The following is a 17,996-nucleotide window of genomic DNA, read 5'->3' as shown; positions in this document are numbered from 1 at the left end:
AGCACCCAGTACAGTGGTATTAATGCCACTAAGCCAACTCAGCTTAGTTTTTAACACACAAGTATCTGGGAGCAGATTATCCTAGATGTGACCATTAAGCTTTGCTGACTGATGTGGAGAAAGTTAGCAAATTAAATTACTGTTTATTTGTTTCTCTACAGATTTGTTTTGGATTCCTGCTGGGGAGGCAGGCAAGAAGTGGTCTGATCCACTAATGACAGCAGTAGTTAAACATGGACTATTAAAGGGACTTTTGGTAAGAGTGACTATGAATTCTCCCAACCTAAGCCTGGATGACCCTCCCTGGAGTTGGCCTCTACTAAAAGGAAGGAACCTATGCAAGTCCGTAGTTAATTGAGTTAAAGCAAGCTGAGCTTCTTAGGAGAAAAGGACATGTTTCAACCATCCTATCACACAGTTGTGCAGAGGAGTGCTTTACTAATTCCCCTTGACTGAATAAATGGATTTATACCAATCCCTGGGGTAGTGCCAGAACTGGGTGGAAATCTGCTACATAGAAATCAAACCACTATGTTGAAACTTCTAAGACATCTCTGATGATTGTTGTTTTTCCCCAGTATTCTGCATTCACCCTTTGCCCTACGTTTTACTTGTTTTTTACAAAGTTCCACGGTGATGAAATGAAAGGGGGGAGAAATGTAATATGGTATTTCTGTGCAGATGTTAGAAATATTGACAAAGGAGTAGAAATGAGGGTTTGGGGAAAGGAAAAAATTGTAGCAAAAATCAAACGTAGGGATTGATTTGAAAGAGAGACACAAAGCTTGAGCATAATCTGCTGACTGAACTCCCTGGGGAGGTAGTTGGTCAGGTTTGGGAAAAGTTCAGGGTATTAGTTTCCTAGGACTGCCATCAAAAATTATCACAAACTTGATGGCTTAAGACGACAAATATTTATACTCTTACAATTCTGGAGGCCAGAAGTCTGACATCAAGGTATCAGTAGGGCTATGCTCTAGGGGACAATTCAGTCTTTGCCTCTTCCAGCATTCCTTGGGAATGTATTATTCCAGCCTCTGACTCCACCTTCAGATGGCCTTCTCCTCCATGTGTCTGTGTCTTCTCTTCTGTCTCTTAGACACAAGAACAATTGTCATTGGGTCTAAGTCCCACCTAGGTAATACAGAGCGATCTCATTCCAAGATCTTTAACTTCATTACATCTGTAAAGATACTTTTTCCAAATAAGGTCACATTAATAGGTTTCAGGGATTAGGACATGGACATATCTTTTGGGGGCTTCCCATTCAACTGACTGTAGTCAGCTTGGGAAAGGCATGGTTTAAGTGGGAGGAGGATAGAAGAAAGATGGGGAGAGGAGAAGGCTATGGACTGCACTTGCTTTCCAATCTGACAAGAGAGTAAAACTGAAAATACAGCAAAACAGTCTGAGACTGTATGGGGATGTAAAGGCATTCAGAGTACAGGTTTGAGCAGCTCTCATCTGAGAGTGGTTTCTTTGATGGGGTGAGAAGAGAGGAACAAGAAGAGTTCTCCTCAGTCAAATGAGGGAGGTGGGCCTGCCCATGCCCCACACAGACGCTCTTTGCCCAGGGACGACAGGACTGGCTTAGGCATAGAGATCACACGTAAAGGATCCATAGGAAAAGTTCATCAATCATCACATCCATGGTGAGAATGGAATGGCTCGCTAAATAGAGGGCTTCTCTGGAAGGAGCGTTGGCCTGGGCAGGGGGTGGGGGTTAGATAATGGTGTCTGGACTACTTGGGAGGTAGAAGCAGCATAACACAGTCAACTGGCAATGAAACAAGTAGGATGGAAGCTATGAGGTATACGAGCTATGGAGGAACTAGCAAGGCAATGATAAAACCCCAAGAAATGGCTGCTGGTTTTTTACTATTATTACCATATTCCGGATCAAGGTTTTTTGTTTATCTTTCTTTTCGGTAAAAGTTTGAACCATCATGTCAGCAGAGATGTTGAAATCTGGTAGTCATAGCATTATGTGGTCCAGGACGAGAGCATCTCAAGTTCAACTGGAACTTGAATTCCAGACTCAGTTATGAGAAAAGAGGATTTCAGTCATATGACTCATGTTAAGACCAAGGAGCCGGGAATGACATCAAATCCAAAAGGACTGAGCACTGCTCATTAAAAAGGAAGTTTGGAATCTGGACAACTTGAGACAGATAGTCAGGAACTGATTCAGCAGAATGGTCACTGAGGTCAAAGTGGACCAGTCTCTAAAATGGAAGGATAGTTCCGAAAATATTAAACCAAAGTACTTTCTAGTCCCCATAAATTACTTACAGGGAATTTGGATGTAATAATAAAAGATAATAATAAAAGATATAATGCTGTATAAATCAATAATTTTAACACTATGTTGCTGGGATTATAAAATATAAATATATATATTTAAATATTTTATACATTTATATATATCACAGTACATATAGTAATAATATATGGTATATAATAGTATATATAATATATATGTATGTATGTATATATGTAATAGTACAAAAGATGGGGAATGAACGGAACATGGAACTATATTGAAGCAAAATTTCTATGTTTTAACAAAATGAAGTTAATTTTATTCTGAAGTAGATTGTAAAAAGTTAAAAGTGCATATTGTAATCATCAGAGCAATCAATAAGAAAATAACTGAAAGAAATAGCTTTTAAAAGTCAACAAAGGAATTGAAATATTTATTTAACAGAGAGGAAGGCAATCAACAAAAAAAGTAAGTCTAGAAGTACAAAATGAATTTAACAAGGTCACAGAATAAAAGATCAATATACAAAAATCTATTATATTTCTATATACTAGCAATGAACGATCCAAAATTAAGAAAACAAATTTATCTGCAACATCAAAGAGAATAAAACTCTTAGAAATAAATTAACAAAAAAGGTTCAAGTCATATCCTTAATACTACAAATACTGCTGAGACATTAAACATCTAAATAATATTCATATTCACAGACTGAAATAGTCAATATTGTCAAGATGGCAGTTCTCTCCAAACTGAAATTCAATACAATCCCTATCAAAATCTCAGCAAGATTTTTTGTAAAAATTGATAAGCTTATTATAAAATTTATATGGAAATGCAGAAATCTTAAATAGCCAAAACATTTTGAATAAGAAGAGCTAGAGGACTTACACTATCTGATTTCAAAATTTACTATGGTCAATTGATTCTCAGCAATTGTGTCCAAAACAATTCAACTGGGAAAGGATAGTCTTTTCAAAGAATCGTGCTAGTACAATCGGATATTCACATGGAAAAAAACAAAAAAAGAACTCAGACCCTTACCCCACACACTACAAAAATCAACTCCAAATGGATCATAGACCTAAATTTGAGAGCTAAAACTCTAAATCAGGGCTTCCCTGGTGGCGCAGTGGTTGAGAGTCCGCCTGCCGATGCAGGGGACACGAGTTAGTGCCCCGCTCCGGGAAGATCCCACATGCCACGGAGCAGATGGGCCCGTGAGCCATGGCCGCTGAGCCTGCGCGTCCAGAGCCTGTGCTCCGCAACGGGAGAGGCCACAACAGTCAGAGGCCCGCGTACCGTAAAAAAAAAAAAAAAAAACAACTCTAAATCATTTATAAGAAAACATAGGAGAAATCTCTGTGAACTTTGGTTTGTCAAAGATATGACACCAAAAGCACAATCCATAAAAGGGAAAAAATAAATAGGACTTCCTAAAAATAAAAATCATTTTACTTAAAAACATAACATTAAGTAATGTAAAGACAAGCCATAGACTGGTTTAAAAATTTTGCAAATCATACACTTGGTAAAGAATTTGTATCCAGAAAAATAACACAAGTAACTAATTAGAAAGATTTACAACCCAATTTTTTTTAAATGGGTGAAAGATTTTAATAAACATTTTACCAAGTGAAATATAGTAGGCATATGAACGGTTAACAAACACATGAAAAGAAGTTCAACCTCATTAGTCACTAAGGAAATGCACAAAAAAAATCGAGACACTCCTACACAACCACTAGAATGGTTATGATATTTTTAAATCCATATAATACCAAGAGTTAGTGATTATGTGGAGAAACTGGAACACTCATGCATTGCTCTTGAGAATGTCAAATAGTACAGCCACTATGGAAAGCAGTTTGGTAGTTTCCAAAAATGTTAAGCACAAATTTACCATATGACCAAGGAATTCTACTTCCAAGTATGAAAACATATGGCCATATATAAGACATGTACATGAATGTTCATAACAGCATTATTCACAATAACTAAAACCAGAAAATTATCCAAATGTCCATCAAATGGTAAGTGGATAAAAGTGCTATATTTATATAATTCTATTCAGCAATTAAAAGAATGGACTACTGATACATTTAACAACCTGAATCATCCTCAAAAACACTAAGCTAAGTGAAAGAAGCTAGACAAAAAGGCTACATCTTATGTAATTCTATTTTTATGACAGGTCTAGAAAGGCACATTTATAGAGACAAAACAGATCAGTGGTTGCCTGGGACTGGGAGTAGGAACAGGAATTAACTACAAATAGGCACAAAATTTTTTTTCAGGTTTTGGGAATATTCTAAAGCTGAATTCTGATTATGGTTGTACGATTTTATAAATTCACTGAAATTATTGGCTAAAATCATTTATTTTGCATGAATTTTATGGTATAGAAATTATATATCAATAAAGCTGGGTTTTTAAACAAAAAACAAAGCATGACTTTGTTGAGAGAGAAAGTCTGTTTTTTTAAGCCCCAGACTTCCCTTTCTATATTAGAAGAAAACCTGGAGGTTGGAACATAGAATTTATTATATGCCATAGTAGTCAGAGGTCTGGGAAGTCTCTGAGAAGAGTTTCAAGCAGGATCAGGAAGCATAATGAGTTTAGCTTCTGTGGGATTCCCCAGAAGCGTCTGTGCTTCCTCCATCATAGGGCTGAGATACTAGAAACCCTACCTAGGTTGAGGGAGAGTCCAAGGCATCCCAAAGAAGTTCCATATTGGGCATGACCCTGGGTCTGGTACGGCTTGAACGGATGGCGGAGCAGCAATGGCAGAGCGTGGTGCCAGAGGCAGCCTCACACAGTCACCCACATTGTGGACTGAGGCAACGAAGCAGCCAAGGATCATCAGGGCCTCCAGGGCACACAAGAGGTCACAGAGCACAGAGCTGTGCCCAGGCAGTGCAAGGTTTGCAGTCAAAGACACAAGGTGCAGCAGAATCCCCCAAAGACCAGGTGAGACAGCTTTGGAATACAGAGGAACCAGGTGAGCAAGGGACAACTCGGAGGAGATCAGCAAGAACCTGGAGAATGGCAGGAAGACCAGCTCTGATGGGGAGCTGGAACTCTGAACTAGCTAAATGATTACCCAAACCTTTTATTTAGGAAGTCGACGGATTACCTTAACTTTACAGGCTTCTTCCTGCCCTTAGCAGAACTAGGGGCTTTAGAACCAGAAGAGGCCAGTCAGTAACAACTCCTCTTTCTGACCATTGATGGACACTTGCAGGATGTGAAAGGCTCCCAGTGAGCTGTCACCTTTGACCTCGAGCCTCCCAGGCTGTCCTGCCAGGAAGAACATTCCATGTCCCACAATGACCAACTCTTCTGGGTTTAAAGGGACCTCACTTTATCAGCTTAGGAAGTCTCCTTGCCTATCAGAGTGTGACTCGGGTCTTCTTAAGCGGGGTCTGAGCAGATTGACAAGGTGTCCAGAGATAATGGCTGGGGCACTAGCTTCTTGTCACTGAAATCTTCTCACTTTGAGCCTTAGGAGAACTCCCTAGGTACAGGAGGCTCTGCCAGGGTTCGCTTCTGCACTGAACACTAGATCCCAAGAGCATTCTTTGGTTTATACCTCAGGTGTTTCTAGATTCATTTACAGATCAGCTAACCCATTTGTAACTCTTTAAGTAACATTTTGAAGTGAGAGATCATTAAACAAAAACCAATTGGAAGCAGAATCATTCCATTTCCCTGCTAGTCAGATTGGATTGTCTGTATAAACAGCCGTTGTGTTCCACATCCAGAGGGGGATTTGCCGTTCCACAGCTAACACCATTGCTTAGGCCCAGCGGTCACTCACTCAACAGCACAGCACATTATTTATAGCAATATGGTTGTTTGTTAGCAAAGCTTCCATGCGGGGGAAGGAGAGGAAAGATATTTGGATTCCTAATGTTTTTGGCTTGGGGCTTTTTTTTAAAATTGAGTAGGAGTGAGTTATTTGATGTTACATGTAGGTAAATGAGAAAATATGTTCCTTCCAGCAAATAATTGCTTGATTTTAATTTCCCTGTAATTATTCTTCACTGTTAACTGTCTTCTGAATTCAAAGGCTGTCATGTGGAGGAGGGAGGACATTTGGGAACGTTGTTACGTAGGACAGAAACAGAACAGAGGAGAACAGGCAACCGGCAAGTTGGGGCCCAGGCTAAAGGACTGACAATGTGGGCTGTTCAACAGCACATCAGGCTACCCACGTGGAGATACAGTAGGCTTGCTGTCACTGCAAGTACTTCAGTTGTGGCCACAGTACCAGATGTCAGCATATGATAGAGAAAAGAGAGGATTTATAATACTTCTCAGAATGGTAGCTGTGTTCGATGGGTTCTGTCAGGCGGTAAGAAACCAGAATGGGTTTCGATGACGTGGGTTTGTTCTTTTGGCAAGTCCAACATCCCTCTTCTTTTCTTCTGATAATAGCATCCTACGTGTCAAGTGGGACAGACCCCACTCCCAAGCTCCTGGTGTGGGCATGTGACCCAGCCCAGATAGTGAAAGAGTTCCATCACCCACATCACAGTGATTGACTCAGGATGGCCATGTGACCCTGCAGTTCAATAATCTCCAGCTCAAATCTTGGACTTTTATTGGAAAAGAGAAACTCCTTTTCTTCTGGACTTGTAGCTAATCAAGCCTAAAGTAATCCAGGGGCTATTCCAAGGAAAGGACCTGCTGGAGCATGAACTGGAAGGTCAGTAGGGAGACTACATTCTCTAGTGGTCCATCTCCTGCTGGCCTCCCTCAGCAAGTGGTATCTGCTCTTTCCTACTCTGGTGCTTTATCTACCATGTTACAGTGACTCAGCTACTTGGTCTCTGCTCCCACAGGCTGCTGGGACTACAGACTGACTAATGGTAAACTTCTTATTCAAATTCCCCAAGAAAAAGAACCTGACTGCACCAGCCAGTCACCATCCATGTGATGCACCCAAGTAAAGTATGGCTGTCACACTCAGCCACCATGGAGTGCTGTCCTTATGTCAGGCACTGTTACAGACTGAATATTTGTGGCCCCCACCCCCAAGTTCATATGTTGAAGCTCTAACTGCCAACGTGATATCTGAAGGTGGGCCTTTGGGAGGTAATTAGGTTTAGATGAGGTCATGGGAGTGGGGGCAACCCATGATAGGATTAGTGTCCTTATAAGAAGAGGAAGAGACTAGAGCTTCAAACTTCTTTTTTATGTAATGATATTGTAGATGTGGAAGCAGTCTTCAGGATGTAGCTCTAGGCAGGGACCAGATCCCTCCTCAAACAATTGCCAGTGTCCTTTGCAATTTTAGGTTTTTACAGTTCCTTTTTTTTCTTTTTAATTCTCTTTCAGTTGCTGTTTTTAATTCTTTTAATTCTTTTTAATTCTCTTTCAGTTGTTCTGTTTGGATTTTTAAAGGATGTTGCCAAACAGAGAGCGTCATGCATTCTACTCCTTCCCTCACCTACTACCCAATACCTTGTCCTGCTGAAGGCTTGGGCATCAGTTTTTGACAAGGGGAAGGAGATTCAAAAACAAAACCAAGCGGGGAACACCCAGGCTTGGCTAATATGACATGGCGATTCAGTCGGGTCCTAGCAGGTAAAGGATGGTACACTCACAGGGCATCTGAGGAGAGTGTACTACAGGGACTATTGACAAGTGGCCCTTAAAGGGAGTATATCTCTAAACCATGGTGCTTCAGGCTTAGTAGCAGCTTGGTCTATGACCACCCCTAGGCCTGAAGGAATAACTGGAAGGAACGATTACCAGAACCTAGAAACAGAGGAGGCTGAGTGCAGGCTACCTGGCAGAATCTGTGACCCTGCCCACAGGGAAGAAGCTCAGGGAATAAATATCCCTTGCCCCCAATCCCCTGCCAATTGGCTGAACCCAACTGGAAGCCAGAGGCCACAGGAGAATGGAGGAGCCTCGTAGGGGTATAAAGTAGAGTAGAAAAGGGTAGGACATGGCTCTGGAGCAGTAAATGGAAATTATTCAACAAACAGGGTGGAGGGGAAATGTATTTCAGCTACATTTTCCTTCAAGTAGGCAAAAATATCTCAAACCAGCATGGCCCATTGATAAGTCTTTACTGCAACAGGCCAATCCAGTCCTGCTTTCAGTAGAGAACAAAGACAACGCCTGACCAGACAATGAGCACCCACTCCTGTTGGTGGAGCCAGCTTGCCCTGCCTAAGGGTACCATGAAATGAGAACCTGCCCCCTCCACTAAGTGCACATTGACCCTGGAAAGGGAGGACAATCTTGAGTGATCTGTTTAAAGTGGCACCAGCTATAAAGGCTGGGTTCACCATCCTTCAGGCATTTCCCAAGAGACAGTTGAATACGATACTTCCATTCTTTCAGTCAAATACCTAATTTTAATCAAAATGTGAAGAAATATTATGTTTGAAAAGTAGGAAGTGAAAAATATTATAGAAAAGAAAGTTCAGGTTTCTGGGAGCATTGCTTTGCATTTAAGATTAAAATAGGAATACAACTGGTGCCGAAAACATAATGCTTTTCCACTTTTTAATTTAAAATTAATCCCCTAAAACCTAAAGACACAAATAAATTCACTGAAATTATTCAAACTCAGGAGTCCAACTAAGGCTGCTTTTTGTCTACCTTTTTCTGGGGAGAATCTAATATGGGAGAGAAGTCACATTACTCTTCCATTTATTAAACAAATATTTGTCAAATATCTACCACATGCTGAACGCTGTTCTAGGTGCTAGGAACAGAAGGAATATTCCTAGATAAACAAGATCCATCCTTCCTTTAAGCAGTTTAAATTCTAATAAGATAAACAGGAAAACAGCTAACCACAATACAGGGCAGAATGGAGTATCTGCTAAAAGAGGCTCAGGTAATTTTGGGGGGCATGCCAAGCAGAGATTAATTCTGACTGAGGGAAATCAGAGAAGGCTGCATGGAGGAGGTAATGCTAGCTCTGGACTTTGGGAAATGAGCAGGATATTGTTAGAAGACACAGGGGCCCAACAGCACCTCAAGTCAAGGTCAAGTGTGAAGAGACATGGAAGCATGATGCAGACCACAGGGGGCAGGGTAGTACAGGTGGATGGGGTGATGAAAGAGGACGTTAGAGGGAGATGGAGCAAGATAGAGGTTTGGGGTCAAATCATGGATCATCTTAAATACCAGCTCACTTAACTCTATTCACAAGGTAATAGGGACTCCGATGGGTGCCGTGTCTGGTCAGGATGAATGTCACATATATTTTTTGTGGTTTTATTTTGAGTGTCACTGCCTATAGCTGCTCTATCTTACTGCCTTGTGTCTGTGCCCAATTTGTTTCTGTGATGGTAAAATCTATAGGGCATTCATCCCTAATGTGCCATATTAAATCCCTTCAACCAATGATATTAATGGCCTCAAACTGTAAATAAAATTTGGCTCACAGCACCCTAATGGATAATGGAAATAGTTCAATAACAACCAGATGAAGGAGCTAGAGCGAAAGTGGTTTGTTGGAACAAAGTAGCCTATAAATAGTCATACTGGGGCAGATAGGCCACTGTTGCTAAAAGGCCTTCCAACTAATCGGCTGAATGTTCCATAATTCAGTGTGCGTACAGAGAGGGGGCCCACACAGTCAACTCCGCAGGGGAAAGAGAAGGAGCCTGCTAATTAATCTCCATGTTCTGCCATTGTAACTCACAGCAGTTTCATTTCTACCAGGGCAACTGGTATTAAAAATGCAAAGAAAAAAATCAGCCTGCTTCCTTTATAGGCTATATTACTTAACCCCAAAGGCCAAATCAGGAAATGCTTCAGATTTTGATGTTCCAGAAGACTGGAGGATAGAAAGGAACTTGTGTGAAATAAGATTGACCATTGTAAAGTTACCTCTCTCACTGAGATCGAAAGGAAGCCAAAGGGCCCAGCTCAGCTCTTAGCAACTAATGCTTCATCTGCTTTAAGGCTCTGTTAAGAAAATGGAGCCAACTGAAAGGTCACATTTTCAGCAGTGAGCCTTTGTAACTAAATATCAGATACTGGAATGCCCTTGTGAGGAGTCCACAGAGAGACTTCACACAAACCTGGGAAGAACAGCAAACAGTCCTTGATGAGAAGTGGTTGAGCTCTGCAAACACTGCTCTTGGCTTGAGCAATGGCCACTGAGCAACTCTGAAGACAGCTCTGGGGATCCTCTTTGCCTTAGCACGGAAGAGCTGAGTGATGTCCAAACAACCATTCTCCACCGCCCCAGCAAAGTGCTGCGCCCAGGAGACAGAGCATTTGGCAAGGGATCTGCATGGACTGAACAGCCCCATCCCTGTAGCCACTGCCTTACTTTGAGGTGACATTAGTGTGTCCAGTTCTGCACTGACTGAGGTATGGTCCTGCTAAACACAAGCAGTGGAATAAGGTCTCACTCCGTCAGAATATTCCAAATAAATTCTTCACAGAAACTCCTTGCTTATTATGTGTAACAGTTTATGTTTTCAAAGTAGTAATTACAGCTGTTTGTCAAACCTCTATATAAACAACTCTTGTTACATAAAAATCATCAGTTAACTGGCTGCAGAAGGCACTGTATCCTTGCACATAAATGTCAGAAGTGGGGAAAAAGAGGGAACATATCTTCCTTTTTTAAAGAAGCCCCAGTTTCCCCGCCCATCTCATCGACTGGGAATGCATCTCATGCCCCCACCTAAGCGAATCGCACAGCCAAGGGCACAAGCCACTGTATTTGGCTTAGACCAGTGGTTCTCAAACTTGAGTGGGTATCAGAATCACCTGGAAATAGGTTGCTGGTCTCCTTCCCCAGAATTTCTGATTCAGTGAGCTTGGAGCGGGCCCTAAGAGCGTGCGTTTCTACCAAGTTCTCAGACTGCTGTTTATGCTGTGGGTCCACACGTGGAGAGAGTGGCTTAGACAAGTCAAGGTTCACACTTAAGTGGAGGGAGAAAGCTGAGCCTCTCCTTAAACACACAGTTGCTTGGAGGAAAAGGAACAGAATCAGGGCTTCCTCAGCAAGGAAAAGGGTGGGTGTGCGGCTGTTAAATGGCAACCATCTGAGTCTCCTAGGTTGGAAGCCACTAAAACCTAAACTTTTTCACAAAGAGCCAATCTTTTGTGGTCTAGATTGAGCCCGGCTTCTTGCTCTCCTGATTAATAACACTCAGCTCTGCTGCTCCCAACAAGCTCAGGGCTAGAACTGAGGCAGAGCTGATTGACGCCAAAGATGGCCAATGGCCCATCGGCACTGGATGCAGCCCAGAGGACCCCATGGGAGGGCACATTTACCAACGCACAGCTGCAAGTAGCACCAGCTGGCAGGTCGTTCTAGTCCAATGTCTTGGGGGAACAACCTCCATTTTATAACATGATAAAAAACAAAATAAAACAATCAACCAATGACCTTGAATTACTCCTTTAAACTGAACTAAGCCGCACTTTATAAATACAAGCCTGGCGCAGCAAGGTGCCTTTTATGTGCCTTCTCTGTATGTGCAATAACACCCAAGTATTTAATTACAGCTATGCTATGAGCTGAGCCAGATATTACTGCTCCATCAGTGCTCTGAGAACATAAAGCATTCAATAATCTGTTAATTTGGTCTTTTCTTGGCTGTTCCTCACAAGGTAAGTTGGCTCCCTGCACAGTTTTGATTCTCATTAGTTTAGGGTTTAAGCTGTGTTAGGAAGGATTGCTTAGGGTCATTTAACCAAATTCAGGCATGGAGTGACTGATGGGTGCACTTTCTTGTTCAGAAAATCCAACAGGCAGGACATGAAAGCTTATGAAACAATGTGTGCGGGGAAACTGTTGATCCTCTTCTGCCATAAATTCCCATCCAAGCTCCCGCACTAAGACAGGAGTCCTCCCTGAGTACTTTGGGGACTATGACGGAAAGCATTAAAAGTGATGCATCATGGGCACTTAGCTTTTCACAGCCACTTTATCACCAAGGCCCTGGGTATTTTTCCTTATATATTTGAAGTCAGCCAAGAGGCACTTCTAATCTGTTTGCCAATTCTGGAGGACAGTTTCTTTGAAGACAGCCTCAGTAACTCCATATATTGAAGGAAGAGAAAATATATTGTATACCACACTAATACTGCCTTTCAACCAAAGGGTATCAGCTTCTTGAAACACAGTGCTGTCAAAGACAAATCCATTAGCTGTGCCTTTCTCCTGCTGATTTAAGCAGAATTTGAAATACAAAAAAAATAAACAACAAAAGAATAAAAGTGCTGGCTTATCAACTGTACACAGTATCGCTCTACTTCCCACCCAGTGGGAAAACAGAGAGGAAAATATACTGATAAGAGGTAAAAGAAAAGATACCACTTTCAGTCCAGTGATTTAGTTCTGGTATGAATAACATTAAGCATTGTGACAGGGGACAGATCCACATCATATTGTTCTCTGCCTGGCCACATGATTCCAGCATAGACGATGCTGAGGCAGTGTCCCAGGCGAGTGTCCTTGGCTGTTTGGTTCAATGATGCCCTCCGTCAGGGGCAGACCAGTGCTTCTAATCTGCTATGCTCAGTGTGTAAGACCTTTCCATTTCCTGGGGGTTCATCAGAGCCCAGGAAAAAGGTCCAACTCACCAGCAATGAGGAAACTAGAATTGTCACTGGAAGGGACCAGGGAAGAGGTACTTGGACAGTCAAGATCAGAAGTCACACTTCCTTCAAAAGAAGACTGTGTGAAAAATACAAGCTCTCGGTCTCCAACACAGCTTTGACTAACAAGGTTTTGATAGACATGCAGCAGGGTTTTTTACCTACAATATAATTAGATCCGCCAAACTTTATGACTCTTTACAGACAGTTTTAAAATATAGTTAGCAGCCTAAATTTTAATTTCGTAGAGTATCTACTCTCAAAGAGCACACCTATGGAAATTTTAGGCTCCTTCTTGATGTTTAACTGTACACCTAAATTTTAGAACATATGAATAGATATTTTCATCAATATAAATCCACCCACCCAATGGGTGGGAATTCTCTGCTGCATCATCCTCTGAGGCCACCCACTAATGGGAAAGGATGCGCCTTCCAGGCCCAGACTCAGGAATGTGGCCAGATGAGCAAAAGCTATCAGCCCTCCTGGGAATGCTGACAGCTGCTCTATCCAGGGACAAACATGTTCTATATTTCTGCCAGTATTATAATATATACCCAAATATTCAAGACAATTGCTGCACTCTTAGAACAAACTTCCTCCCTTCCTTCCTTCCATCCTTCCTTCCTTCCTCTTCCAAGGCATGTAAGCGTATAGCAGAACATATCACCACCTTAATTTAGATACGACAAATCACAAATGCAAATTAGAGGGTTTGCCACCACTCTGCCCACCCCGCTCCATGAACTTTATCATTTTACAGCACCTAAATTTAAACACGTAGAGTTGGAAGGAAGAAATTACCAACATAAACAAATATCATAAAAGAAAATATTCAAAAATGTATCACATTTCATTAAGAATAGTTTATTCAAATATATCCATAAGGAAAAGGTTGAGTAATATTTATTTCAAGCAACTCCATTTTAGAGCAGGCAACTGTTCCCTTGTGTACATCTGCCCAAGTAGGAGATTTGAGCCTAAGGAATGGGACTGGGTTTGAAGGGAGAGACAAGCCCCAGCTTTGAGCAGGTCGGAAGCCTGCAGGATGCTAGGGGAGTCAGAACAAGGCAGTGGCTATAGGTGGGTTCTGAAGAGAGAGCTCAGAACCAGGCAGATTGCAGCCAAGAGTCAGCCATTCTGCCACCAAAAAGAGTACAGAGTGCCAGAAACCAAACAGGTCACACCAAGGGAGAACAGAGAAAGGTGAGCCAGAAAACAGGGAGGCCTAGACAGGGTCCAGGGTGGCCCCCACAGTCTGTATGGATTGTGTTGTTTTTCCCCCAAGGCTGCTCCCGCCTGTCTGTTTCAAGAAGAGAAGTTCTTCCCTTAAAGTGGTTTAACGCCTCTAATTTACAAACGGATTGCATCTTATGGACACTGTGACTCAGAATTAATCACGTTTCCCATTTTCTTCTGGTCACCAAGAAGCTTAAAGCATAAAGCTTTGTTGCCTACTTGCAAGTACAGATAACCTTTTGGCATATGTTTCTCTGTATTAACTTTAGCTCTGGTGTTAATCCTGGTGTTAACATTACTATCCTTTCTCCCTACCCAGGATCCTTCATATATTTCTGCTAATTACCTTAAATATTAGTAATAAGGACAATTAGGCAATTAAGCATACTTCCTCTTATATATGAGTGATTTGTATATCCGAACTTTGGCTTCAGTCCATTCTTTGGAACTCAGAACACATTTTACCATAGAAATTACTTAAAGAGTCTATCTCACACAAGCCTATTTAAATTTACGTTGTACGCATACTCAGGTATTCTCTTTGCTGGCTGTGTCTCCTAGCATCAGGTTTTCACCTGGTGCCTAGTAAATAATTTATTAGTAATCCAAACTCTTCAATGAGCAGGATATCTAACTTAAGTTTCTATTTTTCATAAAGATCTCTCTCCGGGTACCTTCCAACTTCTTAGTTATGCATCAAAGAATGATGAGAGATAAAGTAGACTCAAAAAAAACCTGTGCAGATAAAATATTAAAATAAACAGAGTTTCCTTATACATTCATAAAACCACTTATCAATTTCTAGCAAGAAAACTAGTCCTTGAAGGAACATTCTCGTTAAGTTATATGAGGCATTGACCTGAAGGTAGTTCAGGCGTTGAGAGAGGTCTGACTGTGACATCTGTCACCCATCCATCCTCAGGGTGTTTTGGCTCATCTAGCTGAGAGGGCAGAAATTCTCTTACATCATCCCCTGAGGCCACCCGTTCATGGGAGAGGGCCCTCCTCCCAGGTCCAGGCCCAGGAATGTGGTCAGACAGTCAAAACCATCAGCTCTCCTGGGAATGCTGACAGCTTCTCTATCCAAGGGTGAAAAAGAGAATGGCTCCTCACTGATGGTAAGCACCCCTCATCCAGATGTCAAACTTGGGAACACCACACTCTGCGGAGTGGGTGCATGAAAAGCTTGTTGAATGTATAAGTAGTATTAGCTGGAACTATAGGATCTAGGAACAAAGGACCGCATGGTACACAATAGGAGGAAGAGGAGGAAAAGAAGGAGGAGGAGAAAAATAATGAAATCCCCTTTTCCTGAACAAAAGCTGGCTTTGGACAAATTTATAAAATAGGATTTGAGACAGAACTGATTTGGATCGTGACTTCAGCACTTGTAAATTCTTCAAACTTGCTTTCCTCCCTGTTAAAAAAGGACAGCTGTCCCTGTTGCAGTCTACAGCCAACCACTCCCTGGTACACAAGTCCTTCCTTTCCTCCCTTCTCAAAGTTTATGATCTTGCCTCTCTCCTACAATTGTCTGTTTCTCCCTCCAAGCTGACTCATTCCGGACAACATTCAAAGATGCTATAGAACCTCCAATTTAAAATAGCATCTCCCAGACCCAACATCCCTCCAGCCACCATGCTGTTCATTCATACACAATAGAAATCCTCTAAAAGTTATTAATTGCTCTGATCAAAGCTTCCCCTGGCTTCCCTCAAACAGCTTTCATCAAGGTCGTTAATGAGCTTCATCTTGCTGAATCCAGTGGTCAGTTTTCAGCTCACCTTGCTAAAGCTGATTCCCCCAAAGGTGTGTGCTCCCCATTCCACAGCATGGAGCCATGCTGAGAGATGGATGCTGAACTAGAAATTACCTTTCCCAGTGACTCTAACCAGCCCCACAGCCATGTGTGGCCATGAAACTAGTTCTTGTCAATGGACAGAGATTTAGATCATAAAAGGTCTCATAGAGCATGGTAAGGAGCTTGGATTTTATTCTACAATTGGTAGGAAATCATTGGACTGTTTTCAGCAAGGCCTTCTTTCTCCTTGAACCTGCAAAGCTCATTCCTGGGCAGTTCCTCAGTGTTTACTCTTACATATTCCCTCTTACCATAGAGCTTTGCATGGCCAGCTACTTCTTATCTTTCCAGGTCTCTGGTCAAAGCCATTCCCACTAACTTACCCATTCAAATAGTGTGCCTTCCACCCTCCCTCACTCTAACTTATTTTTCTCCATAGCACTTATCGTTGCTGACATTACACATTATATTCACTTATTCTCAGACTTCAATACATTAGAATCACCTGGGCACTTGCTAAAAATACAGATTTATGTTCCAAATCCCCAGAAATTGGGACATCTGGGAAGGTGCCCAGCAATCTGCATTTAACCAGGTGACTTTGAGCCATGTATATGTACCTCAGATAGGTACCTGGACTCCTGGTCCAGTCAAAGAAGTGCTGCCCTCCACACTTGGCCCCCAGGAGGTAAATGATGCATTTTCAAAGAGGATGAATTTCTGTTAAGGGAGAACTTTTATTACATGGGACTATAGCTGGCTTAACTAGAAGAAAAGAACCATCTGGCTGGGCAGCTTGTTTCTCTAGAACATTTCTGAATTATTCCAACTGCACAAACCCTGTTCCTAAAGCCCTAAAGTCACTATGTAACTTCGAGTATGTTACTTCACCTCTGTGGCCCTTCACTGTCACTTCTATAAAATAAGATTATATTGAACTACATGTTATCTCTGATCCTTTCAATGCCAGGAGTCTTAACTATAGGTACTCATTTTACAGTGCTTATACCCTTAAGGAATTACATACAATAAGAGATCAACACTGAGCAACAGAGGGGTTTGTTACAAAAGGGAAACCTTATTATAGGCCCCAAGAACTATGTAACAACTTCCCGTGGCACCAAATAGCCAGTTAAAGTAAGTACTTTTTCTTAAGTACTTTTAAGAGCTGAGTCTTGCACAACTGCCAGGGAGTTCTGAACATTTGATCATAAACATTTCTGTGCTGGAAATGCTAAGAACCAGGGTGCTCATAACTGCACCAAAAAAGAATAAAGAAGGGAGCCCTCCCCAAGCAGAAAAATTAAAATAGAGACACTACATTGCAATTAGTAAACTTCACAAATGCTCAAAACTCTAACTGCAAAACACAGAGGACTACAGTATTATTATTCCATTGATTACCACTTGTCAAATAGTACAGTTTTGTTAAGGCATTCAAGAGAGAGAAATTAAGAGGGGAAAAAAGAGTTTTCCCAAGATGGCAGCATCAAGACAATATGAGTGGGTGAAGTAAATGAACTGAGAAATGGCCATAATGGCCAAATTATTTATTGGGCCAAGTACTGTGCTAGGCACTGGAGATATAAAAAGGTTAGAAAATAGTCTCTGTCCTCAAGGTACTGAAAACCATAAGCAGACAGTAGCAGTATAGTTCAGTGGTAACACAAAGGAAGCTGTGGTCCACTCTGCTTGGCGAAGGGCCAGAGGAGGCTTGCCACAGGAGGTGGTGCTTGAACTAGGACCTGAAGGATGAATAAGAGTTTGCCTGGGAGCATAAGAAAAAAAAAAAAAAAAAAGCCTATCGGGGCAGAAAATAATACAGGAAGATATCAATCATGTTACTGTGTTAGTACTTTTCTCTTTGCCATAGAATTCAGCCTGAATGTGAATTGGCTTTGGGAGTTACTTTGGCCAATAGAATGCAAGAGAAGTGACAGTGTGTCAAGTCCAAGCCTAGCCCTCATGAGGCTTTGCACACTTTCATCACCATCTCAGACCCCTGCAACCACCATGTGAACAAGCCCAAGCTAGTCTTCAAGAGGATGAGTAACCGCAAGGAAGAGAGCCTTCCTAAATCAGCCAGGCCCAGCCAGT

At 41.7% G+C, this 17,996-nt stretch overlaps 1 protein-coding gene across 3 annotated transcripts in view; it reads right to left on the bottom strand.

Annotated features, from left to right (window-relative positions):
* The window catches only part of KCNAB1 (potassium voltage-gated channel subfamily A member regulatory beta subunit 1), a 434,576-nt gene that overhangs the window by 300,740 nt on the left and 115,840 nt on the right, over positions 1 to 17,996 (bottom strand). The gene's annotated exons all lie outside the window — the stretch shown is intronic.

Source organism: Phocoena sinus, chromosome 4, assembly GCF_008692025.1.
Source record: "Phocoena sinus isolate mPhoSin1 chromosome 4, mPhoSin1.pri, whole genome shotgun sequence".
Taxonomy (NCBI): domain Eukaryota; kingdom Metazoa; phylum Chordata; class Mammalia; order Artiodactyla; family Phocoenidae; genus Phocoena; species Phocoena sinus.
This window is presented reverse-complemented; position numbering and strand designations above follow the sequence as displayed.